This window comes from Hylobates moloch, unplaced genomic scaffold (genome assembly GCF_009828535.3).
Source record: "Hylobates moloch isolate HMO894 unplaced genomic scaffold, HMol_V3 SCAFFOLD_15, whole genome shotgun sequence".
Taxonomy (NCBI): domain Eukaryota; kingdom Metazoa; phylum Chordata; class Mammalia; order Primates; family Hylobatidae; genus Hylobates; species Hylobates moloch.
Window position 1 is genome coordinate 10,726,624 of NW_026652290.1, and position 12,599 is coordinate 10,739,222.

Genomic DNA, 12,599 nt, shown 5'->3' on the forward strand with positions numbered 1-12,599 from the left:
ATTTTAGGTGGTTGTTACTTGGCTACATGGATTTTCAAAAGCCATCAAGCCAAATATTTAAGATCTGTGGGTTTACTTAATTATACTTCAATTGGAAAACTACACACTCCTTTCCTCCTTCTTCCGTCCCTCCCTCCCTCCCTTCTCCTTCCTTCCCTCCCTCCCTTCTCCTTCCTTCCCTCCCTTTTTCCCTCCCTTCCTCCCTCCCTCCCTTCCTCCCTCCCTTCCTCCCTCCCTCCTTTCTTCCCTTCCTTCCTTCCTCCCTCCCTTCCTCCCTCCCTCCTTTCTTCCCTTCCTTCCTTCCTCCCTCCCTTCCTTCCTTTCTCCTTTCCTCCCTTCCTCTCTTCCTTCCTTCCTCCTTCTTTTCATCCTAACTCAGTCTAAAAGTCACAAGGAAGGCCTCAAGGGGGAAGTCATGCTTATCTGTGTAAGGATGGCAGCGTGATGGTGTCACAAGCTTTGCTACATATAGGAGATTGAGCAAACAAGCAAATATATTGAGGATAATGGGGGTCAGGTTTCTTACTAACTAAGAGAAGTAACAGTGTGGAAAGAAGGAAAGTTAGCATGAACCTTGAGGTGCTGGATTGAAAATGGAGACAGTACAAATTGTGCATATATATAAACAGATACAGAAATCAATATAGATATAATGGTATGTACATGTGTGTGAATGTATGCCTGAACATACATATAATTCTTAGTTCTGTCCACTAGGATAATAGCAGTAGTACATCCAGTAGCAATGAGCACACACAGTGCCTAAATATTTGTTGTTATTGTTTTGTTTGTTTGTTTGTTTGTTTTTTAATTAGAGTACGACTCCAGGGTAGACCTGTTTTGTTGTCGCTTGGTTGGTTGGTTTGTCAGTTGTATTTTTCATATGTTTCGCCATGTTGGCCAGGCTGGTCTCGAACTCCTAGCCTCGGATCAACCCGCCTCGGCCTCCCAGAGTACTGGGACTACAGGCGTGAGCCACCACGTCCAGCCCCCACATTGCTTCTGACCTCTGTGGTAGACCTCCCAGACGAGGCGGCGGGGCAGAGGCGCTCCCCACATCCCAGACGGGGCGGCCAGGCAGAGGTGCTCCTCACTTCCCAGACGCGGTGGCCGGACAGAGACGCTCCTCACTTCCTAGACGGGGTGGCGGCTGGGCAGAGGCGCTCCTCACATCCCAGACGATGGGTGGCCGGGCAGAGGCGCTCCTCACTTCCCAGACGGGGCAGCCGGGCAGAGGCGCTCCTCACTTCCCAGACGGGGCGGCGGGGCAGAGGCGCTCGTCATAACCCAGACGATGGGCGGCTGGGCAGAGACGCTCCCCACCTCCCAGACAGGGCGGCGGCTGGGCAGAGGCTGCAATCCCAGCACCCTGGGAGGGCAAGGCAGGCGGCTGGGAGGCGGAGGCTGCAGCGAGGCAAGACCACGCCACCGCACTCCAGCCCGGGCAACACCGAGCACCGAGTGAGCGAGCCTCCGTCTGCAGTCCCAGCACCTCGGGAGGCCGAGGCGGGCAGACCACTCGAGGTCAGGAGCTGGAGACCAGCCTGGCCGACATGGCGAAACCGCGCCTCCAGCCAAAGGAGAAAAACCAGGGAGGGGTGGTGGCGCGTGCCGGCAATCGCAGGCAGCCTGCAGGCCAGGGCAGGAGAATCACGGGAGCCTGCAGCGAGCCAAGTGTACTCCAGCCTGGGCCACAGAGGGAAGAAAAAGAAGAAAGCAAGAAGGAAGGAAGGGAGGGAGGGAGGAAGGAAGGGAGGGAGGGAGGGAGGGAGGGAGGGAAGGAAGGAAGGAAGGAAGGAAGGAAGGAAGGAAGGAAGGAAGGAAGGAAGGAAGGAAGGAAGGAAGGAATATTTGTTGTTAAATGCAATTCTTGGCTAGGCATGGTGGCTAATGCCTGTAATCCCAGCACTTCGGGAAGAAAGAAAGATCGCTTGAGGTCAGGAATTCAAGACCAGCCTAGCCAACATGGTGAAACCCTGTCTCTACAAAAACTACAAAACATAGCCAAGCACGATGGCAGGTGCCTGTAATCCCAGCTACTCGGGAGGCTGAGACAAGATAATCATTTGAACCCAGAAGGCAGAGGTTGCAGTGAGCCAATGAGATTGCAACACTGCACTCCAGCCTGGGCAACAGAGTGAGACACTATCTAAATAAATAAATAAATGCAATCCACCATCGAAAGGCACCAAAGCTCCTTGGAAAATTGGCTGATTCTTGAACTGGGTCAGGGAAAAGTACAAGATGAACCTGGAACACCGTCTTGAACAACTTAGGTAACGCTCAGAGAATGATAGGGACATGTCCAAAGGACAGAGAAACCATTTGAAAGGGGCTTTCTTGACTGGGTGTGGTGGCTCACACCTGTAATCCCAGCAGTTCAGGAGGCCGAGGTGGGTGGATCACCTGAGGTCAGGAGTTTGAGACGAGCCTGGCCAACATGGTGAAATCCCATCTCTACTAAAAATATAAAAATTAGCCGGGCATGGTGGCGTGTACCTGTTATCCCAGCTAGGAGGCTGAGGCAGGGGAATCACTTGAACCCGGGAGGCAGAGGTTGCAGTGAGCCAAGATTGTGACACTGCACTCCAGCCTGGGCGACAGAGTGAGATTCCGTCTCAAAAAAAAAAAAAAATTGTGAGGAGGTGCTTTCTCTGGTCAAATCTGTGACAGTTTTTCCAAATAAGTAATAATAGTAATGGATTATAATCCACTAAAAAAAATAGGAATCAGTGAGTCCACAGTGATAGTAATAAACAGATTAGCAATTATGTGAAGAGATAAGAAAGTTATTCCTTAGAGTATAATGCCAAGCAATTAATATAGTAGGAATACTGGACTTAGGAAATTGTAATTTGGAAATAATTATGAAACGATTTAATTCTGGCAAAGAAATATCAATTGATGCTAGAACCAGGGGATACAAGTAGGATGAGAAATGTTCATACAGCCTTAAACATGTCTCCACATAAAATAACTATTTATTATAAAGGAGACAAAGAAAAACTTAGAGGGGAAGAACCTGGCAGACACCATCTTAATTAAGTAATCAAAATTAATGTCAGCACTAATGGGATAAATTGGCATGTATGTCCCCACCCAGAGGATGCAATGAAAAGGACACAGCATCACTTCTGTGATATTCTGCCAAAAGCTTAGTAACCTGGATTGTGTCATGAGAAGGCACTGTACACACACAAATTGAAGGACATTATGCGAAATGACTGCCTTGTCATCTTCAAAAGGGCAAAAGCCATGAAAGGCAAAGAAAGATTTAGGGAAGCCAGGTGGACATGAGAAGTGGGTGCACAATGTGGGCCCAAAGGGGCATTTGGTGACACTTGAATGGAAGGGTCTAGGGTCTCTGGGTAAAGAGAACAAGGAAGTTTTTGTTCTATTCTTACAACTTTTCTGTATGTTTGTAATTTGAAATCATTTAAAAAATAACGAAAAAGAAAAAGAAGAAAGAAAGAAAGAGAGAAAGAAGGAAGGAAGGAGAGAGAGAGCGCAAGAAAGAAAAAGAAAGAAGGAAGGAAGAAGGAAGGAAGGAAGAAGGAAGGAAGGAAGGAAGGACCCTTTTTGTGGTTTCCTTGAAAGTCCTTTTATTGAGATGTGATTTTTAAACTGGATCATATGAGGCCTCAAATTTTATTTGCATCACCCCCTGAGAAGGAATACAAGCTTGGCCCCCACCCCGTTGCCATCATTGACACTCAGCTCCTATTTGCCAGCTACTGAGCTTTGAAAATTTATGCAAAATAACAGTGACAGGAAAATGGAGAAACCACTAAATCAAACTTAGTTTGACGGCTTTTGTGGGCTGTTATATGTGTTTGTAATTACAACTTTGATGTTTACTCTTCAGCTGGTAAAAATTTCCCGTGTTTGAACAATTAAATACAAAGATAATGAATAGTAATCTGCATAATTAATAAATTATGAGTATAATGATTAATTTATTAATAATCATAATTTTAGGATTATGATTATTATTAGCTGGCCACCACGCCCAGCTAATTTTTGTAATTGTAGTAGAGCCAGAGTTTCGCCATGTTAGCCAGGCTGGTCTCGAACTCTTGGACTGAAGTGATCCACCTGCCTCAGCTTCCCAAAGTGCTGAGATTACAGGTGTGAGCCACTGCCTCCAGCCGAACTTGAACATGTCTGAGAACTACAAGGTATTCCTAAAACTCTTCCAGAAACACACATGGCCCTAATGAAGAAGTCTTTGGGGAGATAAGATACAATTGCACCTTTCAATTATTTTCACCTTCCAGTTTGTGATACATTGGTCCACATAACTTTAGCACCATCTGGTTGATCAGTTAACTGATCTGTCTTCCCTCCACGCACTTCAATTCACATTCCCAAAACTAACCTATGATAAAAACTGAGGAGCTGGCTGATTACCAATGTTAAATGACAATTTTAAAGACACATTTAAACCGACCATTGAAGTTTTATTTGGCAGAGCAAGTGGAAAAACTGTTAAAAAAATACGGAATTTTGGCAAATCAAGTGGCTGTCTTGTATTTTCAGGGTTTATACTCACCAGTAAAGATTGGCAACTCTTGGGTTTAATGTTACACTTAACATGCTATTAATATATTTTAACAGGCCAGGCGTGGTGGCTCACACCTGTAATCCCAGCACTTTGGGAGGATGAGGTGGGCGGATCACTTGAGGCCAGGAGTTCGAGACCAGCCTGGCCAATGTGGTGAAACCCCATCTCTACTAAAAATACAAAAAAGTAGCCGGGCATAGTGGCGGGCACCTGTAATCCCAGCTACTCGGGAAGCTGAGACAGAGGCAGAGGTTGCAGTAAGTGAGTGTTTTGATCCAGCCTGGCAACAAGAAATCCATCTGAAAATTATATATATAATATATAATATAATATTATATAATATAAATATTTATATATAATATAATATAAATATTATTTTATTATTTATTTAAATATAATATAGTATTTTATATTATAAATATATATTTATATATAATATAATATATATATTATATATTAATAATATATATATTTATATATAATATAATATATATAAAAAATATTACATATATTAGATATAATATATAATATAAAATACCAATAATATATTATATATTATATATAATATACACGTATATATTATATATAATATATACGTGTATATATATACACATATATATACAAGCATGATCAAGAACACCTGAGAATTTAAGAATATATAAAATAATATTTTTATCACAAGTAACATGGGACCTCGCCTTTGAAACTGTTAATGACTTTATAGCGTTTCTTACCCTAATTTGTAAATTAAACTATAGAGACCTGGATTCAGAGTCCAAGGTTTTTGTATTCCTGAAACCACATTGCATCACATGTTCAAAAACTTTCTTATTTACTTCCCAAGCAGAGACTTTGACCATGAAGTTAAACATTTAGCAACAGTTTAGATTTTTTTTAAAAAACCGACTTTCAATGTTGTCTCTTTCTGAGTTGGAATTCTAGTCAATATCTACCAACCACATTTCAGAGAAAAGATTCAAATGCCTTCTCTTTATGATAAAATATGTCAGGAACTATATATGCATTTATAATGGGTATAAACATGTCACAGGGCTGAATGGGCATGATTAAATATGTCTAGAAATCGATAATGGGCCTAAGTCAGCACTGGGACATTTTTGTGTGGACACTGGGATCCTCTGAATACAGGTAGCTTTTACCTTGAAAAAACTAGTATCTATATGTTGTAATTTCTATTTTTATCTAGAGTAGTTATTCTTATCCTTGGCTGCATAGTAGATGTTCCCAATTGTTTGGTAAAAATACCAATACTCATAATTTCTGGGTATAGTGCTTTTTAAAACAATTGTGCAGGTAAGTATGATTGAAGTAAGGATAAAGATCCACTGATATAGCATGTCAATGTTTAACTAAGACAAGTTCAACTAATACGGTTCTACCACATACATTTTCTCTCTTGCTAAAGTGAGACTATTTTCTGTACTTTGAATATGACACAGCTCTGAGTCTCTTGTGAATTTCCTCATAAGTGCCGTTAATGCTTTTATTTATTTGGGTGTTTGTTTGTTTTTGACAGTGTCTCACTCTGTCGCCCAGGCTGGAGTGCAGTGGCGTGATCACAGGTCATTGCACCACCATGTCCGGCTAATTTTTTGTATTTTTGGTAGAGACAGCGTTTTGTCGTATTGTCCAGGCTGGTCCCGAACTCCTGGCCTCAAGTAATCCGCCCACCTCTGCCTCCCAAAATGCTGGGATTACAAGCGTGAGCCACCACCCCCAGCCTTATTTCTTATTTCTTTATTTTTTGTAGAGATGGGGTCTCCCTATGTTGCCCAGGCTGGTCATAAACTCCTGATCTCAAGTGATCTGCCTGCCTCAGCCTCCCAAAGTGCTGGGATTACAAGCATGAGCCACCGTGCCCAGCCTTTCTTTTTTCTTTTTCTTTTTCTTTTTTTTTTTTATAAACTGCTACTAAGCCCTTACTAAGCTGTACTTTGTGGTTGATAGCGGAATTTCAGAAATAAACAAGAGTTGACTATCGCCTATAAGGAGTTCACAGTTTACTAAGACTGAGGTACAATGCTACAATTACAATCATAGAAGAAAGTGTCAGGTGCATGTGTATCCCTGCACATAAGGATGTAGTGGCAATGATGAGGATGTTCCAGGTTGTTGCCAAAGCGCAGAGGCATAAAACAGCATCATGCAACCGACAGCTGCAAATTGTTGAGTGTTGCTGGTGCAGAATATTTCAGGTAAGGAATAGCAGGAAACAAAGCTGGAGAGTGGGTAGGAACTAGATGACAAAGGCTCTTTTGTTTTTTTTTGTTTGTTTTGTTTTGTTTTTGAGACAGTGTCTCACTCTGTTGCCCAGGCTAGAATGCAGTGGTGTAATCTTGGCTCACTGCAACCTCTGCCTCCTGGGTTCAAGCAATTCTCCTGCCTTAGCCTCCTGAGTAGCTGGAACTACAGGCATGCCAGCACACCTAGCTAATTTTTGTAATTTTTGTAGAGACAGGGTTTCACCATGTTGGCCAAGCTGGTCTCAAACTCCTGACCTCAAGTGATCCGCCTGCCTTGGCCTCCCAAAGTGCTGGGATTACAGGCATGAGCCACCACACCTAGCCCCAAAAGTCACACAGGAATCGAACACGGGCCACCACTGTGAAAGGAGAGAACCTTAGCTACGGAGCTACAACACTGGGCCTAATTTTTGTATTTTTAGTAGAGACGGGGTTTTGCCATCTTGGCCAGGCTGGTCTCGAACTCCTGGCCTCAAGTGATCCGCCTGCCTTGGCCTCCCAAAGAGCTAGGATTACAAGCATGAGCCACTGCACCCAGCTGGCAAAGGCTCTTGTAAGCCACGTTTAGGAATTGGAACTTATCTTGAAGGCAGTGAAGGGGAGGAACAGGATCAGGTTTGTATTTTAGAAAGTATATCGATAGCAGTGTAGAAGACACACTGGGATCAGAGAGTAGTGCAGGGAGAAAGAGAGACTGGAAGAAGAAAAACCACAGTATGTTGCCACATAAACTCATCTTCCATTCATTCCACTCTCCAAACCAATGGCATCTTCTCTGGTGTTCATCTATGAGATGAACAATATGAAATTGGCCATCCTGATGAACCAGAACGTGTGCTGCTCTTGTGAAGCATTCATTAGAGGGAAGGAATTTCCTTCCCCTTTTCCCCAAAATCAAGGCCTGAAATGCCAGAGGAACGGAGTCCTAGCTAGGGGCCAAGGTCATTACTTAGAAACTGGCAGGAATTTTGCTAGGCAAATTCACCAACCCATATGTTACATGTTAGATTGGATTTGGAGAAAGGTGCTTAGATATAATTGTGATATCGAGTCTGTGGAGGATGATGTGCACGAAATAGAAAAAGGAGCATAGTCTCTGGCTCTTCATAGAGTGACCCCATCAGAGAATGGAGGCAATTTCATCACTGTGGCAAGACCATGGTGTTATGGCTAAGGACGGAGGTTTTCATCACCGTATACTTGAGTTGGAGTCCTGGCTCTGCCTCTTAGTAGCTGTGTCATCTTGGGCAAGTAACATTCTCTAGTCAAGTTTTCATGTCTAAACTGGAGATAATAAATAAAACCCCCAGCCAGGTGCAGGTGGCTCACACCTGTAATCCCGGCACTTTGGGAGACCAACGTAGGTGGATCACAAGGTCAAAAGATGGAGACCGTCCTGGCCAACATGGTGAAACCCTGTCTCTACTAAAAACAAAAAATTAGGTGGACGTGGTGGCACACACCTGTAGTTTTAGCTACTCAGGAGGTTGAGGCAGGAGAATTGCTTGAACCCGGGAGGCGGAGGTTGCAGTGAGCTGAGATGGTGCCACTGCACTCCAGCCTGATAACAGAGCGAGACTCTGTCTCAAAAAATAAATAATAAATAAATAAACAAATCCCCCTCCAAATGGGTGTAGTCAGGATTCAATTAGAATGCAGGCAGGATACTTAACTGTAGCTTTATTCATAATAGTGAAAGTAAGCACCAAAATACCCCAAAGCAAAGAAATGGTTAAAATAGAGAGCATCTCCATGATGTAAGATTATGTAGTCATTAAAGAAAAAAGCAAGCTTTGAAAACACAAATAATCTGGGAAAGTGCTTATGGCATGAAAATAAAATACACAATTATATACTGAATATGATTCCATTTTGATTATGACATATACAAATGCTGAAAGAAATAACCCTAAGTGGTGATATTATAATGAGTGTTTAATGAAAGTTAGTTCTCATTAACATTCTTCCTGTCATTAATATAAATGCCTCTGATGTCTTACTCCAAAGAATTTGAAATTCCTACACAAAATCACACAAAGGTAGGCATGAGGTTCATGCATGTTAAATGAGCATCCCATAATGATACTGTTTACCCGGTTTTAGTCCCCATGAGTAGCAAAATTGTAAGTCTCCCCAACTTATCTTGGTATAGAAAATAATATAGATGCTTCTGCGACATTCAGTAGGGTCATTATGTCACCCAACTCTCAGCCAGTGACCACCACAAATCACAGCCAGTCCCTCCAGAGTCAGCCGTTTAGCTGGCTGGATCATCTCAGCCCTCTGTCCAGTCCCAGTGTGAGAGTCTGGTATCAGCCCCCCAGCTCACTTCATTTTCCTGCTTCACAAAAAGTTCTGAGTTAGGACAAGTTTGAGACAAAAAGGCCATGATGCTTTGGAATACAAAGAAGAGAACACTGAGGCCGGGCACAGGGGCTCACACCTATAATCCCAGCATTTTGGGAGGTTGAGGCGGGCAGATCACATGAGGTCAGGAGTTCAAGACCAGCCTGGCCAACAAGGTGAAACCCTGTCTCAACTAAAAATACAAAAATTAGCTGGGATGATGGTGCACATCTGTAGTCCCAGCTACTCAGGAGACCTAAGCAGGAGAATCACTTGAACCCGGGAGGTGGAGGCTGGAGTGAGCTGAGGTCGCACCACTGCATTCCAGCCTGGGCGACAGAGTGAGACTTCAACTCAAAAAAAAAAAAAAAAAAAAAAAGAAGAAGAAGAGAACATTGAGACCTTTCACACAAGTGTCACGGACTATTTAGAAAAACATATTGTGAGAATTAGAAAGAAGTTATGGGGATGATCTCATCACCAGAAAGTCTAAAAGGGAATGAGGTTTAACAGATGAGAGCCTGATAATAAGATGCTGGAAATGCATTTGCTGACGATCTGGTGCAGAAGAAGATGAGGAGGCAGCCAGAAAAAAAAAAGAAAAAGGATGGAGGAAGGAGAAAATTACATGGGATGAATTCGAAGTACAGCATAAAGGCCAGGCGCGGTGGCTCATGCCTGTAATCCCAGCAATTTGGGAGGCCGAGGCAGGGGGATCACACGAGACCAGGAGTTAGAGACCAGCCTGGTCAACATGAAGAAACCCCGTCTCTACTAAAAATAAAAAAAAAATTAGCCAGGCGTGGTGGTGCACGTCTGTAATCCCAGCTACTCAGGAGGCTGAGGCACGAGAATCGCTTGAGCTCAGGAAGTGGAGGTTGCAATGAGCAGCAATAGTGCCATTGCACTCCAACCTAGGTGACAGAGCAAGACTCTGTCTCAAAAACAAACGAACAAACAAACAAAAACAAAAAAAAGTGAAGTACAGTATAAACCAAGTCCATAAAATGTCAGGAGCTCAGCTGACTAAACTAAATCCAAGATGGGATAAAGATCGGAAAAAATGCAAAGACAATAAAGTGTAGAAGTCAGGATGGAAAGAGGAAGGAAGAGTTACTGTATTTCATGAGGAAGATGATTCATACATATGGAATTATACTTTTCTCATTATGAGAGTAATACAGTATCAAATCAATCTGGAAAACAAACAGAAAATGACTAAAAATCCTATAATATCACCATTTAGGGTTATTTCTTTTCAATATTTGTATATGTCATAATTGGAATTGGAATCATATTCGGCATATTGTTGTATATTTTATTTTCATATCATGAGCACTTTTCCAGATTATTTGTGTCTTCAAAGCTTGCTTTTTTCTTTAATGACTACACAACCTTACATCATGTAGATGTTCTCTATTTTGACCATTTCTTTACTTTGGGATATTTGGGTGCTATCTTTCACCATTATGAATAAAGGTACAGTTAAGATTCTTTTTTTTTTTTTAAGGGAAAGTAAGTTTGTTAGGAAAGTAAAGGAATAAAAGAATGGCTTCCCCATAGGCAGAGCAACCAAGATTCTTTTACAAATTTTTTTTCATTGAAACAGAGTCTTGCTGTGTCGCCCAGGCTGGAGTGCAGGTGCAATGGTGCTATCTCGATTCACTGCAATTTCTGCCTCCTGGGTTCAAGCTATTCTCCTGTCTCAGCCTCCCAAGTAACTGGGATTACAGGTGCCCACCACCCATACCTGGCTAATTTTTTGTATTTTTACAAAAGCAGGGTTTCACCATGTTGGCCAGACTGGTCTCGGACTCCTGGCTTCAAGTGATCTGCCCACCTCGGCCTCCCAAAGTTCTGGGATTATAGGCATAAGCCACCGCACTGGGCCCTTTTATAAAATTTTTGAATAAATTATTTCCTTAGGATAGAGTCCTAGATGTGGAATTACTTAAGCAAAGGGCAAAACATATTTAAGGATCTTCAAACATGCTGCCTAGTTGCCTTCCTGAAAGGTTAGCCCAATTTTTGTTCCCACTTAAGGATGAAGTTTCTAAACATAACATAAGGTTAAAAGCTGACAAAGAGAGAGACCGATTATTTAATTGTTAGTTTTCTTCTGACTTATTGGTAGAGTTTGAATATTCGTGCCCCCAAATCTCATACTGAAGTGTAATTCCCAGGGTTGAAGTTGTGACCTGGTGAGAGGTGAACAGATTATGGGCAGATTTCTCAGGAATGGAGTAGCACCATTTCCTTGGCGCATGTGAGTAAGTCCTCATGAGATCTGGTTGTTTAAGTGTGTGGCACCTCCTCCCAGCTCCTTCTCTTGTTCCCTGCTCCCTCTTCACCTTCTACCATGAATAAAAGTTCCTGGAGGCCTCTCCAGAAGCCCAGCAAATGCTGGCTGTGTAAACAGCCTGCACCATAAGCCAATTAAAACTCTTTTCTCTGTAAATTTTCTAGTCTCAGATATTTCTTCACAGCAACCTAAGAACAGACTAAAACACCTATCTAGCAAAAAATAAATAAATAAATAAATAAATAAATAAATAAATAAATAAATAAATAAAGGAAATTACACTGACACTGAAAAATTAAAATGGATATCAGGAAGATGGAATAAAAAGTCCAGCTATTAAATAATACAAGAAACTAGCTGTCCAAAATGAATTTAGGGGCTAGAAATCCAGGAAAATATATTCCAAGTTGTTAAAGCATGTAATTGTGACCCTGGGAACTTCACTATCAACAATATTTACAATATAGGATGGTAAGGAGGACAATCTAATAACATGAAAATTTTATTTTAAAATTCATGTACAATTGGCTGGGTGAGGTGGCTCACGCCTGTAATCTCAGCCCTTTGGGAGGCTGAGGCTGACAGATCACTTGAGTTCAAGAGTTTGAGACCAGCCCGGGCAACATAGTGTAACTCCATCTCTACCAAAAATACAAAAATTAGCCAGGCATGGTGGCATGCGCCTGTAGTCCCAGCTACTCAGGAGGCTGAGGCAGGAGGATCACTTGAACCCAGAGGCAGAGGTTGCAGTAAACTGAGATCACACCACTGCACTCCAGCCCGGGCAACAGAGCTAAAACCTGTCTCAATTAAAAATAATAATAATACATGTACAACACTGTGATACTGTTAAGAATATATACCCACATACACAAACCTGCACATTCTGCTCATGTACCCTGGAACTTAACATAAAGATTTTTTCTTTTTTTTTTTTTGACATGGAGACTCTCTCTGTTGACAGGCTGGAGTGCAGCGGCGCAATCTCGGCTCACTACAACCTCAGCCTCCCCAGTTCAACAGATTCTCCTGCCTCAGCCTCCCAAGTAGCTGGGACTACAGGCGTGCACCACCATGCCCAGCTAATTTCTGTATTTTTAGTAGAGACGGGGTTTCACCATGT